We start from the raw sequence: 11,502 nt of genomic DNA, 5'->3' as shown, positions 1-11,502 counted from the left end.
ACCAAGACTCCAGAGATCTGCTGTTACTGCTCATCCCTAACTCACCCCGTCTCCGCAAAGTGTGCCCAATGGGCTCTTGGAAAATCATATTTTTGCCCTTGCAACTCCGATGGCTGAAAAATCACTAAAAACTATGTCTTAGCTTCCTGCAACAGCTGACAGCTTGAAACAGTAGTCCTATTTAAACTGTGCCTATTCAGTAGAGTTCTGGAACAAAAATGAGTGCTTAAATATCAGTATTGCTTAACTAATGATAACATTTTCCAGAATTCTGGCAAATACGCAAGTGCCACAGTGCCTGCCAGCCCTCCAGGGGTGCCAAGCCCGTCCCACGTGTACCCTGCCCGGCTGTCACCCCCTCAACTTCCACCCTGCAGGAAGACAGAAAAAATGGAAACGTGAAGGCTGTGTGCAATAAACCAACCTCTGTATTTAAAAACAAAGAAAAACAGTGTGCGGTATTCTACCTATATTATTTACACACTAAAAATACAGCTTCACACTGAAAGATACCTCTATAAGTAAAAATAGATGAAACTGCAGTACATAGTGCTCAGCTGACTGCAGAAGAACAGGGTGTTACAATCCAAGGAGCTGCCAGTGGAATCTGAGCCCCTTTTTCCATAGTATGTGTAGGCTACAACAATGGAGACTAGTTCTATACTGGAAAAACCTCAGGAAACAGTGCAGAAACAGCTTCTATCACCCAAACCCACAGTTCCTGGTATAGCTATTATTGACCCTGCCAGTGTTCTGGCTGGAACAATGGGATTCCCACCACAGGTCCTGCCTGTCTGCAATGGGGTGACCAAAAGAGCTTGGAGCATTCATTGAGTAAAACTGGGGGACCACAGACACATGACTACATTTTGAAAGTACCTCAATTGGAAGCGAACCCTGGGGAAACCACATCAGCGAGAACACAGCAACAGCCCAAACGTGGACACCTTGTAATATGTTAACCATTCAAGAAGTCAGTCTCTGGAAGAACCTTGTAATAGTTGCAGTGGAAGCAAAATAGCTGGCTAATTGTGAGCCTACGAAGCTCATGAAGGGTCTGCATGATACAGTTTCCTGCTGCAGCATGGGAATAACCCTGCATCCCTCAGAGCTCGTTTCCAGCCTGGTTTCCATCAGAGCTCTTGTTTTGTTTCATCTCATGGTGCCAATTCCAGCAGAAACTCCACACTGGGCAGTGTCCTAAAACACCTGCAGAGCGAGGGCTTAGGGAAGGCAGAGACACCGAAGCGATGCCAGAGGCACCAGTAACAGCCAGAGAGCCGGGGAACCAGCCCTGTGAGCCTGTCTGTGCAAGAGCTTTTCCTTCCAAGAGAAGATGCTCTGCCAAAACACTGTGACCAGAGCAAAGCCTTCTACAGAACCATCCCTGAACCTTCCTCTGCAGCATCTCACCCAGTTAACATCCCAGCTGCTCCTCACTGCCTCTCCATCTCCCATTTTTGCAGTTCTATGCTGGTGAAGTTACCATTTACCCCTGTGAAAACCCCTTGGATGTCAGGCTTTATGTTGCAGACCCATACAATAGGGGCAGGGGGGCTAGAATAAACACTTTTTTTAAACAGAAATGTTTTGCCAGCTGCTACAGGAAAACAATACATGGAAGTAGCAGCTGAATGGGACCCAAGCAAAACACCAGGGCTTTTTGAACCTTTCTCTCATTTCTGAAGGGCTTGACTCAAACCCTCCTGAAAGCCAGGCAGTGTTTTGTGTTCTCTGCCTGCCGGGAACACCCTGGAGCACCTACCCTGAAGGAGGGTTTTGCAGTGCCAAGCAGCACATGCCACCCAAAAGGGCAGCATGACAGCGACCTGATCTTCCACGGCCATCAGGCTGTTCTCCTTCATGAAGACGCAGGGATAGTGGCTTCTACACATCCAATTTAGCAACCAATCCATTACTTAGGTTTCTAACACAGGTTATCACTGATACCCATAGAATCCCAGAATGTCAGGGGTTGGAAGGGACCTGGAAAGCTCATCCAGTGCAATCCCCCCATGGAGCAGGAACACCCAGATGAGGTTACACAGGAAGGTGTCCAGGCGGGTTGGAATGTCTGCAGAGAAGGAGATTCCACAACCTCCCTGGGCAGCCTGGGCCAGGCTCTGCCACCCTCACCCCAAACAAGTTGCTTCTCAGATTTAAGTGGAACCTCCTGTGTTCCAGTTTGCACCCATTGCCCCTTGTCCTGTCACTGGTTGTCACCCAGAAGAGCCTGGCTCCATCCTCCTGACACTCTCCCTTTCCATATTGATCCCCAGGAATGAGTCCCTCCTCAGTCTCCTCTTGTCCAGCTCCAGAGCCCCAGCTCCCTCAGCCTTTCCTCACACGGGAGATGCTCCACTCCCTTCAGCATCTTGGTGGCTGCGCTGGACTCTCTCAGTTCCCTGTCCTGCTGGAACTGAGGGGCCACCACTGGACACAAGATTCCAGGTGTGGTCTCCCCAGGGCAGAGCAGAGGGGCAGGAGAACCTCTCTGACCTACTGACCATCCCCTTCTAACCCACCCCAGGTACCATTGGCCTTCCTGGCCACAAGGGCCCAGTGCTGGCTCATGGTCACCCTGCTGTCCCCAGGACCCCCAGGTCCCTTTCCCCTATGCTGCTCTCTAATAGGTCATTCCCCAACTTACACTGGAACCTGGGGTTGTTCCTGCCCAGATTCAAGACTCTACACTTGCCCTTGTTCTGTTTCATTAAATTTCTCCCCGCCCAGCTCTCCAGCCTGTCCAGGTCTCTGATGGCAGCACAGCTTCCTGTGTCAGCCGCTCCTCCCAGCTTGGTGTCACCAGCAAACTTGCTGACAGTCACTCTATTCCCTCATCCAAGTCATTGATTAATATATTGAATAATACTGGTCCCCATATTTTCTTCTCTCAACCCTCTGCCACTGTGAACGCAACTTCCTTGTTATACGTATGTTTTGACACGGGCAGAAAAAGATAAAACGGACTCCAGAAAGGACATACAAACATGCTGAAGGGGAAAGTGTAGCATGAATCATGTTAGGAAGCAGGGCCATGAGCTGAATCATAGAACCTCTCTATCAGTATTCCTGAGTCTTACTCTGGAAACATTGCCTGAGAAAAGTTTAACCAAACATTGCTGCTCAGCAGCAAGGCAGAGCTGCCCACCGTAAACCAGCAGTTTCTAGCGAAGTCCAGGACTTGGACGAGACTGTGTCATCAGCTTCAGAACCTAATTGAGTACATAAAACTGGTTTGGTTGTTTCCTATCTTCTAATATGCTTCCACACGACGCATTCTGCTGAACAGATCATCTTGTAAATCAAAAAGACGGCAGACGCACAAAAGAAATCAGAGATTTTAAGTAGTTCAACGCCTATAGCCTTGTTTTGAAACACAGGTAAAATATTTATATGCCATACCACCAAAACAGAAAAGGAAGAAGACACCTAATGAGGCCTCTACCCTCAAGAGAGCAAAGAGGACTAGAATCATAGAATCATCTCTTCCCATTCAAGCTCCAAGCCACAAAGGCAGAGGATGGGCCTTTGTCTCTTCCAGTGACTGATCGCCCACAAGGACTGGGAATCAGTTCACACTTCCACACGGGACAGGTGACGACAGGCAGGTGCCTCTGCCCCAGCGATCCTGAAATCTCGAGAGCCCGAGGTGGCTGCAGGCACTTCTGCACCGGCTCGGCAGCATTTGTGAGCTCTGACACATCAGCCTGCTGCTTCGAGACACATGCTGAGGCACAGACACGTCCTCCATGGGCAAACAGGTCACTGGATCTGGTAGCCACACATTGGCAAGCCCTCAACACGCTCCAATGGATTTCAACTCCAATTTTGCACGTCCAGAATGTAGCCCTACTTTCAATTAAGCCCTTCCTGACTTTCAGTCTCAGCCTCTAGTGCTGGGCAGGGCAGAAGCTACGTTTAAAAAACAAACAAACAAGCAAAGGATCTGTCTTTTCAAGTTGACAGACAAGGAGGCCAGGCTGAGGTCTGTAGTCTGCACAGATCAAATTCGGAACGCGTGGTTCCTTCAAGCGTGGTTGATTATACTGTGCAGCATTTCGGCCATTAGGATGCACAGTTCCACCCTGACTGCCAGCAAAATGCTTCTGCATACACAATACACCCCTGGACTTTGTGGAACTCCATGTTGACAAAAATTTTCTTCAGGGCTGCTTTGGTTAACAAGATTTACCCTCTTACTTGGGGCTGTTTTCTTCAGCACAAGGTCAGCTAAAGCAACCTTCACCTCCAGCTGCTCATACCCATTCCCAAATTGTCCTTCCTAATTGCACTGCTATAATTTTGTGTTTGCTGGCACTGCAGACTGGTTCAAGGAGCTGGCTGGTTATTTTTCATCCGGATGCAATCAACCTTCCATCCAAAGCACGTCTGCAGGCAGAGTTGCATTAGTACAACCAAGGCAGCTACAAACAGAAGGAAACAATTTCAGCTTTGCCATCAAATGGCCATGAAACTATAGCATTACTTTGGCATATAAAAATGCAGCTGTGGTGATCTGGAGCTTCCTAGTGCACTGCAGGAGACGGAAATGCCGACAGAAGGTAATCAACAGGTCTTTCTGCGGGAGCGAGTGCTCAGCACGCCTGTGTTTCCCAGCACTGTGAAGATGACCGCTTGCTTCCAGGGCTTGTGGTGGAAGAGACCAGCTAAGAGAGGTTCCAGCAAGAGCCAGGAAGCTCTTCACCTCTTGCTGAACCTGCACATCTCCCGTGCGTCAGACACCAGCGCTGCACATCAGCGGGACACCCGCCAACATCTGGCCAGGTGTTAAAAGCCACCCCCAAAGATGCTCAGGGTAGACCCACTTCAAAGTGATTCAAGTCAATTTTAATTGTATGTAAGAATCAGCAAGCTGGAAATCTTGTTTGAGGTCACTGATTTTAATCTGGGTTTATATTTGCTTCTAAGAGAGGGCGAGTCTGAGACTTGCAGGAATTAAGACCTGGTTTTATTTGCATCTGAACACAGCTCAATGCTACGTTTTCTTTCTCAGCTACAAAGAAGGAATGTGATGTGTATTTAAACAATTCTACAGCTGATACAAATCAGAAATCCAGGTCTCTGATGGCAGCACAGCTTCCAGTGTCAGCCGCTCCTCCTACCTTGGTGTCATCAGCAAACTTGCTGACAGTCACTCTATTCCCTTGTCCAAGTCACTGATGAATATACTGAATGATACAGGTCCCAGCACTGACCCCTGAGGCACTGCACTAGATACAGGCCTCAATTGGACTCTGCCCCATTGGCGACTCTCTGGCTTCTTGCCTAACTCTGCATTTGCCTGTTTACAAAGGCTTCTGGACAAATATGAGCAAAGAGAAGTCTTTCCTCAACGAAACAGGGACTGCTAGTTTTCCCTTCCACAAGGTGTCTCAGATGCACAATATGGGAGTTCTTTTCTCTGAAGTACCTACATCCTAGCTATGGGTTTTATTTACTGTTATATTTTAGTTTAATGGTACAAAAACCATGTATTGATAAAAAAATAAAATCCATGAGCAAGGGAGTAACAGCAGCTCAGAAGGAGGAGCCCGGTGCTCATTTTGAATTGCCGAGCAACTTGGAAACACGAGTGTGACCACACTGTGGTTTGAGCAGAATTTTAGCCGAGTACTCCTGTTCCTGGTTCAGACATGGGTGAGAAGGCAGATGTTTGACCGATCTGCAGAGGCAACAGGCAGATAACTAGAACACTTTTCTTTCCTCCAGCAGTTCTGGATAGTGCCTTCTGTTTCTCCTAATTTTCCTGGGTGGATAATTCCAGCTGGATTCAACCACATTTAGGGGTTCCAGCTTAAAAGCAGGTAGGTGAGTGAAGCTTAATGTCATGCTCTCAGTTCCAGCAGAGCATTTTGTTCTCTGTTTCAAGGAGCATTTATTCTAATTTCCACAGATCCCTCCTGGTTCCAGACAGGACTCTCTCCTGAAGAGTTCAGGGAGTGCCAGGCCCATCCTCAGATCACCTACCCTTTGTCACTCAGCTAAACAGGAGTCCATGCACCCATCTGCCTACGAGCTCCAGGGCAGTCAGAACACACTAGCAGGAAAGCAAAAATCTCTCCAAGAACGACACTGGGCACATCCATTCCTGCCTCAGCACAGCACAGAGCCCAGGATTCATATCATCTTCAACTGTCCCCTACCGCTAAAGAGGAAGAACAAGTACTCCATGCCTTTGGCTTGAAAGAACCCTAGTTTAATTTAGGGGTTAGTCACTGTGGAAAGCAAAGAGATGCTGAGACGGGAGAGTCAGCTGCACTCTGAGCTTTGCAGCTGCAAGCGTCACTCTTGCTTATTCCACTTTGCCAGCAGAATTGGGAGATAAAGGCTTTTTCTAAGACAGCCTTAAGAGACAGCAGAACTGCCCCATGCAACTGATATTGCAAGGTCTGTAGCAATAGTCGGACTGCAGGAACAAGAGCACTTTGGCTTTAACAGTCTGCTCTGGTCTCCAGGGATCTCCTGAAGAGCTATTGTGGATTTCTACAGTACCAGTCCAGCTGGGTCTATCCTGTAAGGGTGTGGAGTCCTCTTTGAATCCCCTCTTGCATTCCTACAAAGACCAAGGTTTAAGGCCCAGAGCGGTACATTAGTGCCAAAACAAAGCTGATCGCGTCATGTTTATCAGTAGCTGTGATGCGCCCAGGTAGAGCAGAACTAAGCAGCCCTATGCCTCTCACCAAAGGGAAGAGCAGTTTAGATGTAGAGCACTCTTTGCTACTACTTCGCTAAATGCAGGTAAGATACTTAATGTTGCAATTCTAAACTTTGACCAAAAAGAAAGGTGAGCAGGAAGAACATCCACATTTTAAACTGTCAGTGTAGGTTGCAAGTTCAAGAAGAGACTGCTTGGCATGAGCTCATGTAGCATCTGGTATAGAGAAGCTCAGTGGCCAAGTCCAGTCTGGCAAAGAGGAAAACAGCAGGTGAATGCCAACTCTTGCTTCTCTCTGTACAAGTGTGTTCTTTCCGTGGGCCTGAAAGCTCCACTTTGCACTGGGCAAAAGGATATACCTTGGGAAAGCCACAAATTCAAAAGGACCTCCTTGTCAGGAAGATAACTTGCCTTCTGTTACCCTAGTGCTAATGTTTAACTGCATAGCGCAGCAATAGCACTTTTCCACAAATCTGATCTCCAGAAGTACAATACACAAAACTACTTCAGCCTCTCTGTGTACTAATGGAGCTAGAAATATCTCCTCTGTGGACAAGCACTGCAGCACTGAGGGAGTTATTCTGCTGTACTTCTCACAGTAAAGTTTAACCCACGTAACTTAGGGAGAGCACTCACCCTCCAGCGCAGCCTCCGAGGCTCACCGCTGGGCTCAGAGAGCACGGCCGCTTTTCAGGGCTCTCCAGACTCAAGCTGCAAATAACATCCCAGAATGACTCCACAGAGTGGTAGAGAAGCAGCTGAGATGCCAGAGCCAATATCATCCAGCCACCACATAATCCAGTCCATTCACAGCTGTTTCCATCGTCACCCTCTGTGAGACACACTTTACTCTCTGCTCTTTTACCCTCCCCGCGCCTGAATTGCTTTTATTGTACCCGGAGTGGACTGAAACTGAACCAGACTCGGGCCACACAGCACGAAACCTGGGTGCCCCCGCGTAGTGATGCGGCCACCGCCCCTGCTCCCCATCTTCCCCTTCGCAAGCGAGCGATGTGTGGTTTAAAGCTGAGCAAACAGCGTGGGGTGACTGGCTTGGAGCGCTGCTTCATGCTCCAGCACGACCCACGCAGGAAAGAGCAGCACCAGAGCAAGGGGGATTTGGCAGGGGTGGGAGCCGCCATGTGCCGCTTTCCTGCGAGGAGCGTGGGGTTGCAATGCGCTGTTGCCACCTGCCGACACCAACAAAAGAGCGGCCCGGGTTTGCTTTTAAAACCGCTGAGCAGAAAAGCTCTCAGACAGCATGGTCTGTGCAGAGGGTGGAAAGCCCTGAGCTGCTCCAGCCCCAGGACTTGGACAACAGCACCAGGCTCGTGTCCTTGCCCTGAGGTCAGACCAGCTCCTGCACAGCCCAGGGACTGCAGGACACCTCACAGCCTAGAAAGGAGATCCTCTAAGGCAAACAAACACTCAAATCAAAACAATTTTTCTAGATATTTCTTAAGTCCTAGAACAGTTTGCGTCACCTAGAAGACTTAGAGGAGAGAATAAGAAACCAGTTGTTCATCAAACTTGGAGGGTTCCAAATGACACGACTCAGAAGTTCTCAGATATTGCCTTAACTTCCTAATGACTTCTTTTGAATAGCGTGGATAAATAAAGTATCGGCAACTGGCTTCAGTTTTTAGACAGTCATGCTATCCAAAAGTTAGAGCCACCAGACTTTTAAAAACGCACACACTGCTCTATTTTCTTACCTCATTCTGTTTATATTTTGGAACAAAAGCAGCAAAATATTGATCCACAGCACACAAGTGAAACCGAGCTTCAGAGAGCACAGCACAGCCATACTTCTCACTTACACAGACTAATAATTCAAAAGCTATTTCTAGACTAATGAGTAAATATGATCTGTCAAAATTCCTTAAATTCCAACTCATGTAGCCAGATTAGTATATAGTTGAGTTGCAGCCTAAATTCAGCTTTACCATCATTTTTAAAACTTCAGTAAGACTAGAACAGATAACAGAACTATGCAAGTAGCAGCATTTATAAGATAAAGCCATGAGAAATTAGTCTGCGTAACCTTAACCCGCCAGGAGTTCCAAATATTTCCATTCACACCATGCCGCTCTCTGACAGCAGTGCTGCAACAGGTTTCTCAAGACGTACTGAACAGTGTAAATCTGGGTGTGTTGGGTAATTCATAAAGAAAAATCTGAAGCAACCATGAACAGACACTTCCTTGGAAAAGTCCCATAAGCCAGAGCAGGTAAAACATAGAGCAACAGCTCCTGAGGTCCTTTCCTCATGGTTTGTTTTGGCCATAAACAGCTACAGCCCCTGGCAAGCCTGCAGATCCTGTCTACAGACCAGCATTCTGGGCTCCGGATCACCCTCCTTAGGATCTCTTATCACACTTTTGAACGTATATCCCCCAGGTAAGTCCACAACAGGTGGGGATAAAGTAATACAACTGCAGCACTTTTTCCTTCAGGCGAGGAAGTGACTTTGAGCCGTCTCACTGAAGAGTTTCTTGTTCTCAAAAGCAGCGGGAGAGCAGGCAGCAGGAGCCGGTGTGATGGGCTCAATGAGCAGCGGGAGAGCAGGCTGTGATGGGCTCAACGCTGCCTGGCAAAACATCAAAGCTGTGCCGCTTAGGTGGAACATTTAAGAACAGATCAGTCAAAGTTTCTTTAACAACTATTCACCTTCTTCTCTGGACTTTGCCGAAACACAGCCAGGTGTCTCAGCTTATTGAGCTGTAAACATCTCTGCTAAGATTTCTCTTCCACGAGAGAATTACATGTGTTATCTCAAGCAGCGTTCATGCCACACTGCCAGCAGAATATAACAATTTTATGAAATAATTACTTTTAGCTCAGCTCCGACAAAGGCTCCTGTTCTGTGGACAGGAACAGAGCAGGTTCCACTGCCAGGCAGCGCTTGACCGGGGGATGGGGACCGCAGCACCGCTTTTCTTTAAGCAGCTTTCAGAACCGAGGTGAGGTTTGGGGGGGCACATGGTGGAGGTGAGCAGAAGGCTTGTTTAAGTACTACTTCTTTTTTTGTCACCAGTTTTAATCTATTTTTCATTCTTTAGGTTTATATTTCTGCTTTAACAATTAAAAAAAAAAAGCAAAACTAGAACATGGAGAAGAAAAAAAGTCAACTAAATCAGCTTATCCCCTTTAAAATAATAATTAATAATTTATTTCTTATCTTTTGTGAGAAGAAACCCCAACAACATAGACAGATACCTTTGGTTTTTGGCTCTATTTCCCCACAGCCTCCAGGCCTGGGCAGCCATACAGCACACACAGCTAACACACACCTACATGGGTACGTATGTGACTCTTCCCTGCTCAGTTTTCAACCAGTTTTAACCTGTGTGTGAAAAGGAGCAGGAACTCCCAAAACATGGTGTTCCTACAATTTTGGGAAGCAAAAGGTAAGAACTTACTAACCCTGCTATGGAGGAAAAGACTAACAGCAGCGTTGGGACTGGCACAGAAGAAGAGGAGGGCGGTACGGTGCGGCCGGCTCGCTGCTCAAGCTGCCCTGTCGGGAAAGCTTCAACCCTGAACAGCAAGTGACAGGCACTTTGTAGGCCTGGGAACGTGTCATGAATCCTCTGCTGCATTCCCCCAACTGAAATATTTCCTCTTTTGCAGTTGCTTCGCTGGCTCTTTTTAAACATAGGTCTCCTGGAGGCAGGGGCAGGGTTTCTTTCTTTGAAGGTCCAGCTGTTAGCACAAGAAGCTTCTGGATGCTGAAGCAACAACTAGATATATACATATACACAACTTGTATGATGATAGTTCTGTAACCACAATGGCTAATGTCAAAAAAAAACAAAAGAGAAAGGGCTCGACTACTAGAAATACAGCACTAACTGAATATGAGGAGCAGGGAGCATAAGAAGACACTTCTGTATTCTTTTCCTGGATTTTGGGAATCAAATGGAGGTGGGGATGACACAAACATGCCATGGCAGCCACAGAGAAGCCAGGGAAGTCTGCTTCTCCATGGTCAGCAATTTGGTTTTGCACTCTTCTGAGCACACTAGGATTACTAAATCCTCTCCTCACACAAGGAAGTCACAGAAATAACTGCCTTATGCCAGAGCAATCATCTCCAGCCCTATATATACACATATATATATACAACTTGTCCAAACCAAATTGACCAGGTACTGACCTGTATGTGGTTTCTTGTAGGTGGTGACCAGAGGACAATTCCCACACTATTGTTCCTGCCCATCCATGGACCCTGTTGTTATGAAGTAGGTGGCCCACAGGTCCCACATGAGGGGGAATATCAGCCTACACTTGAACCCCCCCTCAGTCTTCTGTGCTTCTGGGCCAGCTCTAAAACAGCTGGTCAGCTTTTGCAATTCCTTTTAAGATGGGTCTGCAATGCTAATCCTACATGCTAATCACCCTTATTAAAGACTTACATAAATTAAGCTGACAAAACAAGTTAATTTCTGCTCCTCCCTGCAGTTGTTAGCAGCTCCAGACAATTATCCTGACACTGCACAACCAGCCCTAAAATCTATGAGTGAGTTTAGCGAGGCAGCTTTTTGGAGTGTGGTCAACCTTGGCACATTAATTAACATAAGTATTTTTTGTGAGACTTTTGCCTGATGCCAAGAAAGAAATTACGTCGTTAAATTCATGAGAGCTGGGCTGTCAGGGTGGAACTATTCCTGGGTAACAAACACAGGGACTCACGACGTCCCCGCTCTGAGGCGGCTTGTGTGGTACCAAGAGGGAAGCGCTCAGCCCTCGGCCCCTGCTGGAGCAGAACTCCCTTCTCCTGCCTTTTCCCCTTCGCAAGGAAGCTTCGATTCCTCCATGTGC

Source organism: Nesoenas mayeri, assembly GCF_963082525.1.
Source record: "Nesoenas mayeri genome assembly, chromosome: 9".
NCBI lineage: Eukaryota > Metazoa > Chordata > Aves > Columbiformes > Columbidae > Nesoenas > Nesoenas mayeri.
Note: the sequence above shows the minus strand (reverse complement) of the source record.